This window comes from Ahaetulla prasina, chromosome 11 (genome assembly GCF_028640845.1).
Source record: "Ahaetulla prasina isolate Xishuangbanna chromosome 11, ASM2864084v1, whole genome shotgun sequence".
Taxonomy (NCBI): Eukaryota; Metazoa; Chordata; class Lepidosauria; order Squamata; family Colubridae; genus Ahaetulla; species Ahaetulla prasina.
In genome coordinates, this window is record NC_080549.1 from 18,234,971 (window position 1) to 18,251,447 (window position 16,477).

At 40.8% G+C, this 16,477-nt stretch overlaps 2 protein-coding genes across 8 annotated transcripts in view; one reads left to right on the top strand and one right to left on the bottom strand.

The window, feature by feature from the left end:
• The window catches only part of CYSLTR1 (cysteinyl leukotriene receptor 1), a 249,610-nt gene that overhangs the window by 218,047 nt on the left and 15,086 nt on the right, over positions 1–16,477 (top strand). Inside the window, exon 2 of one of the 7 annotated variants that reach the window (XR_009156710.1) lies at positions 8,979–16,269. The exons of 5 other annotated variants lie outside the window; for them this stretch is intronic. The gene's annotated coding sequence lies outside the window, so the exon portion shown is untranslated. Of the gene's footprint in view, positions 1–5,422; positions 5,481–8,978; positions 16,270–16,477 lie in introns of those variants that run through there. One more of the 7 variants, XM_058196963.1, reaches the window with a different exon arrangement.
• The window catches only part of LPAR4 (lysophosphatidic acid receptor 4), a 251,517-nt gene that overhangs the window by 174,714 nt on the left and 60,326 nt on the right, over positions 1–16,477 (bottom strand). The gene's annotated exons all lie outside the window — the stretch shown is intronic.

A 16,477-nucleotide genomic window follows, 5' to 3' on the forward strand; every position in this document is an offset into this window, starting at 1 on the left:
CAACAGTTCACTTAGTGACCATTCAAAGTTAAAGCGGCATTGAAAAGAGTGACTTACAACCATTTTTCACACTTACGACCATTGCAGCATGGTCCATGGTCATGTGATCAAAATTTAGATACTTGGAAGCTGACTTGTATTGATGTCCATTGTCGTGTGATGAGGTCATGTGATCATTTTCTTGCAACCTTCTGACAAGCAAAGCCAATGTGGGGAAGACAGATTCAACCGTGATACTAATCTAACACTTGCAGTGATTCACTTAACAACTGGGGCACGAAAAGTCATAAAATGGGGCAAAATTCACTTAACAAACGTCTCGCTTAGCAAGAGAAATTTTGGGTCTCGCTTAGCAAGAGAAATTGTGAATGCAAGTCAAGGATTACCTGTATACCTAATTTCAGTTAGTTTTAGAAGTAAACCAAGATTGTTTGTTTTAGTTTGGGCAGGTTTTAATGGCTACTTTCTAGAACAGGGTCTCCAACCTTGGTCTCTTTAAGACTTGTGGACTTCAACACCCAGAGTTCCTCAGCCAGCTGACGCTGGAAGTTGAAGTTCACAAGTCTTAAAGGGACCAAGGTTGGAGACCCCTGTTCTAGAAAACAGCCTCCAGAACTCAAGAGCCATGTACAGCCTCTGTCCCAGTTGCACACCCTCAGAGGTGGGTTTCAGAGGTTCTGATCAGTTCTGGAGAACCAGTAGCAGAAATTTTGAGTAGTTTGAAGAAAACTGGTAGTAAAAATTCTGACTGGCCCCGCCCCCATCTCTTCTCTGCCTCCCGAGTCCCAGCTGATTGGGAGGAAATGGAGATTTTGCAATAACCTCCCCCTGGATTGGGGAGGGAATGGAGATTTCAAAGTATCCTTCCCCTGCCACACCCACCAAGCCACACCCACAGAACCGGTAGTAAAAAAATTTGAAACCCACCACTGCCCACCCTGGATATAAGCCTTCCTAGATTGATCCAAGAGTGGTTTTAGCCTAAGATGGTGCTGAAAAATATTTCCAGTTGCCCAACTGTGTTATTTCCCTGCAAAAGGGCCTTTTCTGATCCAGCCTTAGTCTCAGGGTGCTTGCCAATTTTTTTTTTCCCAAAAAGTCTCTTAGTCACTCTTTTAAGTGGACTTTATTGCAACACATATCTGCAAATAGTAATTATGAAAGCCTGGCATGATTTCACCCTTTGCCAAAAATACACTGAATAGCCCACCCATGAACACCAATAAAACTGATACTGATCTTCTGTCAAATTAATCTTCATTATGGTCACAGGCCAGCTTAATTGCAATAATACTAGAGCAACTAGTGCATAAGTGCACAAACGTGCCTACTGTTCCTGTCCTATTGTTTTTCTTTTCTTCTTCATATATATATATATATATATATATATATATATATATATATATATATATATATATGTATATGTATATGTATATGTATATGTATATGTATATGTGTCCTGTGTTGGTGGGGGCTTGGTTGTGCTCAGTCTAATCTGTGCTGCAGGGGGATTTGAGCTGGTGAGCTGCACTGCTGCTGTTTGGCTTCGTGTTTGTGGTCGTGCTACATCTTCGTAGTGGGTGTCAGTCTGCTGCATGTATGGATTGGAGGGGTTTGAAGTGGCTAATGTTGCAGCTGCGGTCTGGCTTCTGGTCCTTGGTCGTGCTTCCTGATCAGTGTGGGTTTGGGTGTGCTTTCTGGGTGGATGTGTGGTGGTGACAGATTAGACTGATTAGACTGAGCACAACCAAGCCCCCACCAACACAGGACACACCCCCAGCCAATCAGAGCACAGAAAACCCCCCATCCAATCAGAGCACAGCCAAGCTCCCACCCAATCAGTTCAAACCCCCACTAGCAGTTAAAAGGAAGAAACAGCTGCGATCACACATTGCTCCCAGAAGCACGAAGCTGAAGCCTGAAGATGATTTAATGAGACTTCAAAAACGTCGCCAAGACACTTCCAATTTTACACGGGAGAAAACCCGAACAACCAAAGACCTATATACAAACACCCGTGAAAACCTCAGAAAACAAATATATGTATATATATATATATATATATGTATATATATATATATATATATATATATATGCTTATACCTCCTAATATTTACTCATATATGTGTTTATATACTATATAATCTTTTTGTATGATACCTATATATATTGTTGTGACAAAATAAATAAATAAAAATAAATAAATAAATTAATTAATTAATAACATTGCTCATATACACAAGTTCTTATATGGTATATATCTGGAATATGTCTCAGACAACTTTTAGAGTTAAGCTTTTCTTAAAAGCAGCATTGCTCAATAATGTAAAATACAATGAAGTGAATTCAAGAGACCACATTGGATGAGGGTTTTTACAACTTCAAAACACTTATAACTTATCAGTGTTAACACTTATAACTCTAACACTCCAGTAGATAATTAATTTGATTTGTGTGTGTGTGTCATGGTGCTTCGTGGTACTAATCTTAAGAGCTGTTTCTTAACTTTCCAATCTAAAAGGTGATACTTTTACAGACTGCTTTCTGTGATTTAGAGATCATGCTGTCAATATTTAATTTTAGCTATATGTCTGTATAAAAAGGAAGAGGGGGGGAGGCAGGGAAGGAGGGAGGGAGAGGCAGGGAGAGAAAGAATAAAAGTGTTCTACGTGCTCTAATGAAGCTATTAAAAGTGAATTGCACATATAAGATTAATGATAGTGAGAATTCTAAGCAATTCAGAGAATGAGCTTCAAATGGGCAATCTTACAAGGGTACAGGCCGTCTCCAGGTTAAGAATGTCTGACTTACAAATAACTCGTACTTGCAAATAGACTGCCATTAAAGCCTATTATATTTTAAAATTGAGTTAAATACAATGGTTCGTGGTAAGAAACGTAGGCTCTACTTTGTGACGCTCATATAAACATTGTATGGCTTCAAGAGTTCATCGGCTTCAGGAAGGACACCTTCTGATACTGTAAGTTGGATCACTGTGCCATTAACACGGGGTTGAGTGTGTAACTTTATATTTGACTTAAGTGTTTTTTGGAGTGCTTGGTTGCGCTTGCATTTTCATCTTACCTAGTTTTGTAACCATGCTTCTGAAATGTAAGTCTGATGCAATTGCTGGCGAGCTTCAACGAAAGAGGAAGCACTTGAGTGGTTACAAGACCATTTATGACAACAACAACAAAAACTTTTTATTCCTGTACTGCCTACTTCAAGGTAATAGAATAGAATAGAATAGAATAGAATAGAATAGAATAGAATAGAATAGAATAGAATAGAATAGAATAGAACAAAACAGCATAGCATAGCATAGCATAGCACAGCACAGCACAGCACAGCACAGCACAGCACAGCACAGCACAGCACAGCACAGAACAGAACAGAACAGAACAGAACAGAACAGAACAGAACAGAATAGAATAGAATAGAATAGAATAGAATAGAACAGAACAGAACAGAACAGAATAGAATAGGAGTACTGCATCCAGTTTTGGTCACCACACTACAAAAAAGATGTTGAGACTCTAGGAAAAGTACAGAGGAGAGCAACCAGAATGATTAGGGGACTGGAGAATAAAACATATGAAGAACGGTTGCAGAACTGTGCATGGCTATTCTACTGAAGAGAAGGACCAGGGGAGACATGATAGCAGTCTTTCAATATCTGAGGGGCTGCCACAGAGAGGAGGGGGTCAAGCTGTTTTCCAAAGCACCTGAAGGCCAGACAAAGAATAATGGATGGAAACTGATCAAGGAGAGATTCAACCTAGAAATGAGGAGGAATTTTCTGACAGTGAGAACGATTAATCAATGGAGCAGAAGTTGCCTTCGGAAGTTGTGGGAGCTTCATCCCTGGAGGCTTTCAAGAAGAGATTGAACTGTCCTATATCAGAAATCGTGTAGCGTTTCCTGCTTGAGCAGAGGGTTGGACTAGGTGACCTATTAGGTCCCTTCCAATTCTGTTAATCTGTTAAAGGTAAAGATAAAATAGACACTCTACTATAAGACAAACCTTTGCTTGACTAATGCTAAATAAGAACCTGTATTGACTTACCTACAAAATCAATTTGAAGACTAACTTATCAATGGATCTTGTCTGTAACCCAGGGATTACTGCCTGTTATTTTATCCTGTGATAAAAGTTAATTGTGACATAAGCCAGTGCTTCTCAACCTTGGCAAGTTTAAGACACGTGGACTTCAACTCCCAGAATTCCCCCCACCCCCAGATAGCTATAGGGAATTCTGGGAGTTGAAATCCACGTGTCTTAAGCTTGCCAAGGTTGAGAACAGTGGTGAAATCCATTTGGTTTTTTTTACTATCGATTTTGTGGGCATGGCTTGGTGGGCGTGGTGTGGCTTGGTGGGCATGGCAGGGGAAGAATATTGCAAAATCTCAATTCCCACCCCACTCTGGGGCCAGCTAGAGGTGGTATTTGCCAGTTCTCTGAACTACTCAAAATTTCCGCTACTGGTTCTCTGAACTGCTCAAAATTTCTGCTACCGGTTCTCCAGAACCCGTCAGAACCTGGTGGATTTCACCTCTGGTTGAGAAACACTGAGATAAGGAGCTATGCTCAGAATCTGCAAGAAAGAAAGCTTTATGATACCTAAAATGAAACATCAATTTTTCCGGATACTTAATCTGAAAATTGCTCATTTTTTAATCTCTGATGATTGATGCTTCTTCCAGTGAAGACCAAAGAGAAGGATTTATTCATAGCATGTTTATTTGCCCTTTCTACTGGCTCATTAAGAGAAAACATCAAAACCATTTCAAAAATGAGAGCAGGCTTGTGATTTCAAACAGAGCAATTCCATTTCTCCAAGTCTCTTTTATTTGTTGCTGTTGGTTGCAAAATTGTGTCCGACCCATCACGACCCCATAGACAATGTTCCTTCAGGCCTTCCTGTCCTCTACCATCCTCTGGAGTCCATTTAAGCTCACACTGACTGCTTCAGTGACTCCATCCTAACAGCTGCAGAACTAAAAGACTTGGTTCACTCCATGGGAAGACATTGTAAGATCGTAATTCATGCTAAAGATTATCCACCTCATTCTTTGCCATCCCCTTCTTCTTTTGCCCTCAATCGTTCCCAGCATTCGGCTCTTCTCCAGGGAGTCCTTCCTTCTCATTAGGTGGCCAAAGTATTTGAGTTTCATCTTCAGGATCTGGCCCTCTAAAGAGCAGTTAGTGTTGATCTCCTCTAGGACTGACCTGTTTGAGAGGTAAAACTCTTGTGGTCGGACGGGCAGCAAATAAATTTTTTTGTTTGTCTGCATTCTTTGAGTCAGGTAAATATGGCCAGTGATAAGACATGAAAGGAAGGAGCTAAGTTGTAAATATATAAATATTTAACCTTCTTTGATCTTCTCAGACCTAGTCTATCCTCCTTTCCACCCTGTGTAGACTCAACAGAAAGAGGCGAAATAAGGACTGAACTCTCTTTACACTGGAGATCATCACAGTAAGTTTTTTCAGGCAAACCAACCTACATCCGTCTAATATGGAAAGCCTGAAGTTGGAATCTGTGTAATTTTTTCTCTAACAGATTACCTGACATTTCTGACTTATTAGTATCTACTCTCTGGGGATGGCCCTTTGGCAATGTAGATCCTTTTGCAGGTAGAAGCCGACATAATTGCTTTCTTGGCTTTAATTGTCTTTGGTTTTATTTGGCTGTGTTTTGATTAGTAAAATAAATTATTAGTTATGGTGGTTGGTAGCTCTTAAAATGCATGATAACTGCAAATTCATTCCTCATAATATACTTTAAATACTATGGGAGAAGCCTACAATGTTTAAGATCAGGGTGTATCATGTAAAACTATATTCATTAACAAAATATCTTTTATTCTGCTAGTAAAACTACCCAATGCTTAGCTTTCCTAATTTTTGATGCTGTTAAATAAAATATTTATCTGTTCCCTGTCAAAATACATTGAATGTAAAAGGTTACTTGCTATCTCTAATTCTTTCCAAACTGTGTTTTCTATAGTTTCAGTACCCTGCATTCTGAAATGCGAAACTGTTTTTCAATCCCTTGTCAATCACGTTTTTAAAAATCCTTTTTTAGACTGATGGAATTAAGCTAGGCCAGGGATTGGCAACCTTAAACACTCAAAGAGCCACAAAGGTCCTAAACGGAAGTCCCCATTCAATCCTGGAGCCAACCGGATGTCCAGTTCCCTCATCATAGTCTCCTCCTAGCACAGCACCCTTTTTCCTCTGCTGACCGGAAGTTCGGTTCCCTCACCATAGAGTCTCCTCCTAGCACAGCATCCTTTTTCCTCTACCTGTCCTAACTGAAAGCCCTCTCAATTGTGGAGCCGACCAGCAACAGGGAGCCGCAGCAGAGGGATGAAAGAGCCACATGCGGCTCCAGAGCCACAGGTTGCTGACTCCTGAGCTAGGCATTCGAGAGACTAAACTGTTCACCCAATGAGATCAATAGACAGATCAATAGAGTCAAATTGATTCCTTAAGTTTGATCCTGAATCATTGTTTTTGATTCCATATTATTGCTTGGATCTTTCTACTTCCATCTAATCTCTAGGCAAAGATAGATAACCTCTTAGCATCCTTGACCATCCTCACGGATGTAATTCAGCAACATCTGGATGTTGAATTGGAAAGGCCCTAAATAACAGGGAATTGGTTTGAAGCTGGAACTTGGGAGCCGACCAAGTGATCACTTAGGACATTGTCGAGATCCCTTCCTTCCACTGTACATTAATGATCCATCAACTATTACTTTAGTCAGTAATCCTGGCTTGCAAACTATTTTGTGCTTTAATCCTGACAATGAATATAAATTGCTTGTTGGAGCCAGTTGATCAAATACAGTAGTGACCAAAATTGCAGAAACCTTTTGGGAAAAGTGTATTTTTGAGGTTTGATGGCTAATGAAATGACTTTTTGGGGGAGTTTCAAGAGTTTCACTGCTGGAATGGCCTGGGAATAGCCCAGACCTTAACCCAATTGAAAATCTATCCAACTAAGTATTAACTGACATGGTAATAATTTTTGTAGATCTCATTTTTTCTAGGGTGATAATTTTTGTAGATCTCGTTTGTTCTACGTGTTTCATTTTTCTCTTTATACTGTAACTGCTATTCTAATAGAAAATCCTTCATAAAAGTTATTGCATTACATTCTTGATTAAATTATCTTTCCATTGATATACAATTGTATGGTACTCTTCCCCCCCAAAAAAAGTGGTGTTATTAGCTAGTTTTAGAAAATACACTTTTCCCAAAAGGTTTCCACAATTGTGGCCACTACTGTAGCTAATGATGTTCAATTAAGAAGATAGAGTGTTTGGAAAATGACTTGCTACAGTTACTACCAGAATGCACATCAAAGATTTTTATGGATCAACAACATTAGGCATGAAATTGCAAATGATGAGGAAGGCAGTGTTTGTGAAGCATTGTATGATTATAGTGCTGGCAAAACTGTTTCAGAACCAACATTACTGGATGCAACACAACTAAAGACAATAAGTACATTCACAACTACTTTTAAGATGTTTGTTAGGGGTCAAATCAAATGGGGGAATTGAAGGCTAAAATGTATGAAGAACAGTTGCAGGAATTGGGTATGTCTAGTTTTAAGAACAGAAGGACTAGGGGAGACATGATAGCAGTGTTCCAATATCTAAGGGGTTGCCACAAAGAAGAGGGAGTCAAGCTATTCTCCAAAGCCCCTGAGGGTAGAACAAGAAGCAATGGGTGGAAATTAATCAAGGAGAGAAGCAACTTAGAACTAAGGATAAATTTTCTGTCAATGAGAACAATTAATCAGTGGAACAACTTGCCTTCAGATGTTGTAGGTGCTTCATCACTGGAGGTTTTTAAGAAGAGTTTGGACAACCATTTGTCTGAAATATTATAGTCTCTCCTGCTTGAGCAAAACCATTAAAAAAGCAAAACTTAGAATATTTTGGACATGTGATGCAACCCCCAGAAAAATACTTCACCTAACTCTCCAGGGAAAAATTGGAAGGCAACCGAAGTCCAGCCAGAAGAAGAACATCATGGCTTCAAAATCTAAGGGATTGGTTTGGACAAAACTCAGCATCACTTTTTCATGCGGTTTTTGATAAAAATAGGATCGCCAATGTCCGATGACAGATATGGCACAAGAAGAAGAAGAAGCTTGAGCAGGGGGGTTGGACTAGAAGACCTCCAAGGTCCCTTCCAACTCAGTTATTCTGTTATTCTGTTTGCCAGTCTGTTAAATGCCACTGGCTGCTACACAATTCATGACCTACTAGCCATAAGGAGCAGTGGCTTTGCATCTTTGTATCTTCCTGTTTCTAAATTATGAAATAGCTAATTAGAGGTTATTCCCTTCTCTCATTCTTCCAGGCAAATAAATGCATACAGAAAACATTTTGGGGAGTGTCTTCCTGATAGGTTAGACATACTTAGCTGCTAAGCTTTGCTGATCACTATGATTTATTTCCTGCAAATAACTTTTTCTTTCTGTTCTTGTTTTAAAATTTGTTTTGAGATTAGATTCTGATGCCAGGAATGCTGACATGCAGCGAAAATGCTTCAAACTCCCACAGCATCTGCCCCATAAATCTAGCACAGTTAAAGCAAAAATGTAAACAAGCAGGAGAATAAAATTTCCAATGTAAGATACTCCTGTCGGAGCCTCACAGTTTTGCCATGAGTGCATTGCATTGGGCGTTCATTTGAGCAGATGTGGGGAAAACATGAATGTGTCCCTATTTATTCTCATTTGATCAGCTACACAGATGTGACATTGTGTTTTGTTTGCTCGTTTTATTTTAGTGGTCACTTCAGCGTTCCAAAATTCACCTCTCCTGTCCTTCACTGGCCAAAGAATCTGCCACTTTGTTTGGTAGCAGTTTTGGTTTGGAGGAGTGTGATTACGATATGGCTGAAAATTTAATCACCCAGTTTTCTTTCTCTGCTGTTTTAAGTGCATACAGGAAATCCCCACTTGACACTCTTGTTCTGTGACCATTCGAAGCTACAATGCTGCTGTATGAGGAGACTTATGACCGTTCCTCAAAGTTGTGGCCATTGCAGCGTCTCCATGGACCATACAGTCCTGATGCAGGTGCCTGGCAACCAACTTCCAATTATGACAGACACAGCATCTTGCAGTCATATAATTATTATATTATTATGGCGCAGTGGTTAGAATGCAGTACTGCAGGCTACTTCTGCTGCCTGCCGGCTGCCTGCAATTTAGCAGAATCTCATCTGGCTCAAGGCTGACTCAGCCTTTCATCCAGTGGTGGGATTCAAGTAATTTAACAGCAGGTTCTCTGCCCTAATGATTTCTTCTAACAACCGGTTTGCCAAACTGCTCAGAAAGTTAACAACCGGTTCTCCCGAAGTGGTGCGAACTGGCTGAATCCCACCACTGCTTCCATCCTTCCGAGGTCGATAAAATAAGGACCCAGATTGTTGGGGGCAATATGATGAATCTGTAAACCGCTTAGAGTGGGAGGGCTGAAGCGCACCGTGAAGACTTATATAAGTCTAAGTGCTATTGCTATTATCATTCCTATTCATTATTGCATACCTTTAGTGCCCGCAAAGTCAATGGGGAAGCTAGCAGGAAGTCACAAATGGCAATCACATAATCATAAGATGCTGCAGCCATGCTGGATTCGCTGTAACAATGGCAACTGAGATTACTGGAGCTGCCGTCATAAGTCAGCCCGGAATGTGACATTGTGCCTTATGACTCTCTTAGCAACAGAATTGCCAGTCTCAATTACCATCGTTAAGTGAGGAGTACCTGTAATTATTCTATTAGAAAAGTTGGGGGGAGGGGTTGTATCCATAGAAAGTGAACCCCACTGATGGCATTAATGTTTATTTCCAGTTAAATGCATGTAGGAGTACAATATATCCTAAGATTGTTCTTTAATTTTAATTAAGTTTCTTCTAAGTAAGATAAAATTGGAATTCAGCATCAAATTTATTCCAGTCATATATATAATTTTCTATGCTAACCTTTTAAAGTTTTATTCTATGTTTAGCTCTCATTTTTTCCCAATGATTTGGTTTCTTTTTCTTTTTCTTTTTTTAAAGATCGCTGAATTGTTTTTACGTCAAACACTGTTTTGTTTTGTGTTGTTGGTTTAAAAAAGGTTTTTAAAAAAACTTTTACTCATTTCTGGCTTTCGTATTCAAAGAAATGCTGGAGTTTCTTATGATGGAGATCAAAATCAAGTTATCAGGAAATTCAACAGCAGATAGTGATTGCACGTAGCCAACAGACGTACTGTTTAGATAAATTTCTGAGCTGCCAGGTAGATTTAAAACTATGCAAATAAACAGAGCGTGAAACATTTTGGGGTCTGTCTTTAAACTTTCCGTAACACGATTGTGTTTTTATTATGTAACTGGGAAGATCTTAAGATTGGCAGCATTGTAGACACAATAGACACAAGAACAGTTTTTTCCCGAAGGCCATCACTCTGCTAAACAAATAATTCCCTCAACACTGTCAGACTATTTACTGAATCTGCACTACTATTAATCGTCTCATAGTTCCCATCACCAATCTCTTTCCACTTATGACTGTATGACTATAACTTGTTGCTGGCAATCCTTATGATTTATATTGATATATTGATCATCAATTGTGTTGTAAATGTTGTACCTTGATGAACGTATCTTTTCTTTTATGTACACTGAGAGCATATGCACCAAGACAAATTCCTTGTGTGTCCAATCACACTTGGCCAATAAAATTCTATTCTATTCTATTGTTCCTGCAAGATGCTATTCCGGTTTTGATTGTTGTTTCAGCTGGTCAGAAGGACATGTTCACACAGTTTCTCCTAGCAAAGCCCCTGCTGTGCTTCTGGCTCTAATCAGGAACATCCCAAGAAGACAGTTAGGAGCTGAAAAGCATTTTTGAACCAATCAGATTAGTCTGTGATCTAATTAAAACCAGGAAATGAGATTATTACGGCAGGCTACTTCTGCTGATCACCGGTCAGCAGTTTGGCAGATCGAATCACACCAGGCTCAAGTTTGACTCAGCCTGCCATCCTTCCGAGGTGGATAAAATGAGGACCTAGATGGTTGGGGGCAATAGGCTGGCTCTATAAACCTATTAGAGAGGGCTGTAAAAGCACTGTATAAGTCTACGTGCTGTTGCTATCATGCAAAAAACAACAACCCTCCACTGAAATCCAAGCTCATAATCCACAGCCTTGCCTCATTAAAATGTATTTATCTACTAATAATTCTCGAATTACAAACATTTGTTTAGTGACTGTTTGAAGTTACAACAGTACTTTAAAAAAAGTGACAGAATAGAATTCTTTATTGGCCAAGTGTGATTGGAATTTGTCTTTGGTGCATATGCTCTCAATGTACATAAAAAGACAAGATACATTCGTCAAGAATCATAAAGTACAACACTTAGTGATAATCATGGGGTACAAATAAGCAATCAAATCATACTAGGAAACAATCAAAATAAATAGTAAGGATACCAGCAACAAGGTTACAGTCATGCAGTCATAAGTGAGAGGAGATGGGTGATGGGAACGATGAGAAGATTAATAGTAATGCAGACTTAGTGAATAGTTTGACAGTGTTGAGGGAATTATTTGTTTAGCAGAGTGATGGCATTCGGGAAAAAACTGTTCTTGTGTCTAGTTGTTCTGGTGTGCAGTGCTCTACACAGCATTGTTTTGAGGGTGGAGTTGAAACAATTTATGTCCAGGATGTGAGGGGTCTGTAAATATTTCCACGGCCCTCTTTTTGACTCGTGCAGTATACAGGTCCTCAATGGAAGGCAAGTTGGTAGCCATTGTTTTTTCTGCAGTTCTAATTATCCTCTGAAGTCCATGTCTGTCTTGTTGGGTTGCAGAACCAAACCAGGCAGTTATAGAGGTGCTGATGACAGACTCAAGAATTCCTCTGTAGAACTGAATCAGCAGCTCCTTGGGCAGTTTGAGCTTACTGAGTTGGCGCAGAAAGAACTTGTTGAGTTGGTGCAGGAAGAAAGGCTTATGACTGTTGCATCACAATGGCCACATAATCAAAATTTGAACTCTTGGCAATTGGCATGTGCTTATGATGGTTGCAGGGTCCTGGGGTCATGGGATCACCTTTTGTGACCTTCTGACAGGCAAATTATTATTTATTTATTTATTTATTTATTTATTTTATCACATTTATATACCGCCCTATCTCCCTAGGGACTCAGGGCGGTTCACAGGCAAGTAAAAAAGTACATATAAATACAAACTAAAATAACAGTTAAAAAACTTATTCTACATGGCCGAATTATTAAAAAGCAATATAAATAATAAAACCCATTAAAACCAGTATAAATTTAAAATCTAATCCAGTCCTGCGCAGATGAATAAATGTGTTTTAAGCTCGCGACGGAAGGTTCGGAGGTCCGGAAGTTGACGAAGTCCTGGGGGGAGTTCGTTCCAGAGGGTGGGAGCCCCCACAGAGAAGGCCCTTCCCCTGGGTGTCGCCAGACGGCACTGCCTAGCTGACGGCACCCTGAGGAGTCCCTCTCTGTGAGAGCGCACGGGTTGGTGAGAGGTATTCGGTAGCAGTAGGCGGTCCCGTAAGTAGCCCGGCCCTATGCCATGGAGCGCTTTAAAGATGGTTACCAAAACCTTGAAGCGCACCCGGAAGGCCACAGGTAGCCAGTGCAGTCTGCGCAGGATAGGTGTCACACGGGAGCCACGAGGGGCTCCCTCTATCACCCGCGCAGCTGCATTCTGAACTAACTGAAGCCTCCGGATGCCCCTCAAGGGGAGCCCCATGTAGAGAGCATTGCAGTAATCCAGACGAGACGTCACGAGGGCGTGAGTGACCGTGCATAAGGCATCCCGGTCTAGAAAGGGGCGCAACTGGCGCACCAGGCGAACCTGGTAGAAAGCTCTCCTGGAGACGGCCGTCAAATGATCTTCTAAAGACAGCCGTTCATCCAGGAGGACGCCCAAGTTGCGCACCCTCTCCATCGGGGCCAATGACTCGCCCCCAACAGTCAGCCGTGGACTCAGCTGACTGTACCGGGATGCCGGCATCCACAGCCACTCTGTCTTGGAGGGATTGAGCTTGAGCCTGTTTCTCCCATCCAGACCCATACGGCTTCCAAACACCGGGACAGCACTTCGATAGCTTCATTGGGGTGGCCCGGTGTGGAAAAGTACAGCTGGGTGTCAATGGGAAAACCGGATCCACTTAACAACCATGTTATTAACTTGACAACTGTGGCAAGAAAGGTCATAAGATAGGACAAAGTTCACTTTTTTTAAATTTACATTTATATCCCACCCTTCTCCGAAGACTCAGGGCGGCTTACATTATGTCAAGCAATAGTCTTCATCCATTTTATATTATATACAAAGTCAACTTATTGCCCCCAACAATCTGGCTCCTCATTTTACCTACCTTATAAAGGATGGAAGGCTGAGTCAACCTTGGGCCTGGTGGGACTTGAACCTGCAGTAATTGCAAGCAGCTGCTGTTAATAACAGACTGTCTTACCAGTCTGAGCCACAGAGGCCCTTAACACTCTTGTCTGGCGGCAGAAATTTGGAGCTCAGTTGTGGTTGAATGTTGAGGTATGTATGAATGTATGTATGTAGATTCTGGATGAAGACATGATTGGAGCCAGACCAAAGCTTAAATCTTATTTAACATTTTATTTTATTCATTTATTATTCACACTTTTATACCGCCCTATCTCCCTAGGGACTCAGGGCGGTTTCCAGCCATATAAAAAACATATATATATATACAGAGTAAAACATTAATTTAAAAAACTTATTACATAGGCCGAATATTTAAAATAGAGATATAAATAATAAAACCCCATTTAAAACCAGATTTAAAATTTAAACATTTAAAAATTTAAAATTCTAGTCCAGTCCTGCGCAGATAAATAGATGTGTCTTAAGCTCGCAGCGGAAGGTTAACATAATTTAAATGTGGGCATTATTAATTATCAATTTAACGGAACGGTCTCCAACTGATTAGTCTCCATGGATGGAATAATATTGACCCTCCCTCACATTGTGAAGTACATTCAGCAAAACTGGGTGAGACACTGGAGGCAACATGCCAGGCCAGGCCATTCTACGGGTCAGGCTCTTTAGCAGCAGCTGCCAAGCAAACTGGAATTCTTTACCAGCACAAAATCTTCTTTCACAAGATTTATTGCAATGAAAAGGATGGAGCTACAAGAATTTCGGCAGCTGACTATTTCACACTGGGAATCAATTTATTTCGCAATAAAAATATTCCAGGAATATCAATAAAGGGTAATTTGACATGAGACTGACCGTCTTTGGAAGATGGTCAAAGGCATCGTCAGACTCCAAACTGTTTAAAGATCAAGGACCACGAAAAGGTAGCATGGTAAATAGAACACCTTTTACCCGGTCAGATACACCTCAGCCTCTGCTGGATAAATGGTGTTTCCTTTCAAAATCCTAATAATAGTTTTTACATATATTCTGATATCTGTAAATGAATAGGTACTTGTTGGAAGAAATATCCTTCTGGGTTCAGTTCCAAGTGGGGAGAAAGACACTGGAAACACAGAGGATGCTTGGAAAGATGGTTTTAATCAGTGGTGAAATCCAATTTTTTTTTACTACCGGTTTTGTGGGCGTGGGTTGGTGGGTGTGGTGTGGTGTGGCTTGGTGGGTGTGGCAAGGGAAGGATACTGCAAAATCTCCATTCCCACCCCACTCCTGGGCGAAGGATTTTGCAAAATCCCCATTCCCTCCCCACTCCTGGGCGAAGGATACTACAAAATCTCCATTCCCACCCCACTCCTGGGCAAAGGATTCTGCAAAATCCCCATTCCCTCCCCACTCCTGGGTGAAGGATATTGCAAAATCTGCATTCCCACCCCACTCTGGGGCCAGCCAGAGATGGCATTTGCCGGTTCTCCCAACTACTCAAAATTTCTGCTACCAGTTCTCCAGAACCTGTCAGAACCTGCTGGATTTCACCCCTGGTTTTAATGGTGGACTGCGGCAGTCTCTCATGAATCAAGAGTCAAACACATGGTTTTCCTCGGGATGAGAGTGCCCAGAACAGAGTTTGGGTCTCTCTTTTATTGGGATTCTTATCAGAAGGCATTTACATCAAAGACAATGACTTGCATACATCAAAGACAAAAACTTGCATATCAATCACATAGCAACATAGAAATACATCCTGAGACATCAAAGACTTATATAGCAATCATGTAGCAAATATAGCAATACATCCTGTGACATCCTGACCCTACATGCTAATTGATCTCACATTAATTGTGTGTAGAAGGAACTTTGTAAGAGGAATCTTATCAAAGGAAAAGGGATGTCCTGTGGTTAATTACAAAACTTTTGATGCATTTCACACCATCGTTAGAGGTAAACATCCTGCAGCTTTGATGTGATTTACACAAGTTTCTGCCTATGTGATTCAATTAGCCGAGGTTTCCCATGCTAATCTGCACGTAAGCAATCTCTCAAAGGAGTCCATATGGCTAAATTGCAACAGTGGACAGGATCACATGCCTTGAAGATCTTGGGTGAAGAAAAAAAAAAAGGTAGAGATGCTGAGAGTGCCTGGGTTTTATGCCCTCTCTGGGCTTTTTGAATTTGAGCTTGTATTCTGATTGGTTGCCAGACTCCCATGGGGCCATGCAGGGGCAACTCTGTAGGCTGTATTTTTGAGTCCCAAGCTTGGTTGAGCCTTGTTGGGTGATGTAATCTTCCCAGGTGCCATGTGGTGAGATGGGTGAGAGGGTTAATCCTACCTTTCTTGGATCTTGGGTGAGGGCTATGAATAGACCTTTATCTCTTAAGTGTGGACATCTGCTGTGGGCTATTGAAGATGGTGGGGGCTATTAAAAGTAAGTCTGTTTCCTGCCTAAAAATATGTTTCTCAATTTCTCATCCAAGGAAATATAATATTCTGCCTTTTTAATATTTCCTAGAATATTTCATTTTGCTAGGAGAGGCTGGGTGCTAACTCCCTACATACTATTTTAACAGTCCGATAGTCTCTTTTGTCCTTGTGTTTGGTGATACATTTTTGACCTTAAGAGTGATGTTTTACTAAGTGGGAGCAATTAATGAATGGAAAAGCTTGCCTCCTTGAGTTTTGGGGTGCTCCACTACTGGAGATTTTCAAGAAAAGATTGGATTTTCATTTGCCTGGGACTACTGTCTTGGGCAGGGGCTTAGACTAGAACAGGGGTCTCCAACTTTGGCAACTTTAAGCCTGGAAGACTTCAATTCCCAGAATTCCCCAGCCAGCAAAGCTGGCTGGGGAATTCTGGGAATTGAAGTCCTCCAGGCTTAAAGTTGCCAAGGTTGGAGACCCCTGGACTAGAAGACCTCTAAGGCCTTATCCAGGTTTATGATTCTCTGATTCTAAGTGTTGTAGTTAATCCTACATCACCTTTTCTATCCATCCGTGATCAGAG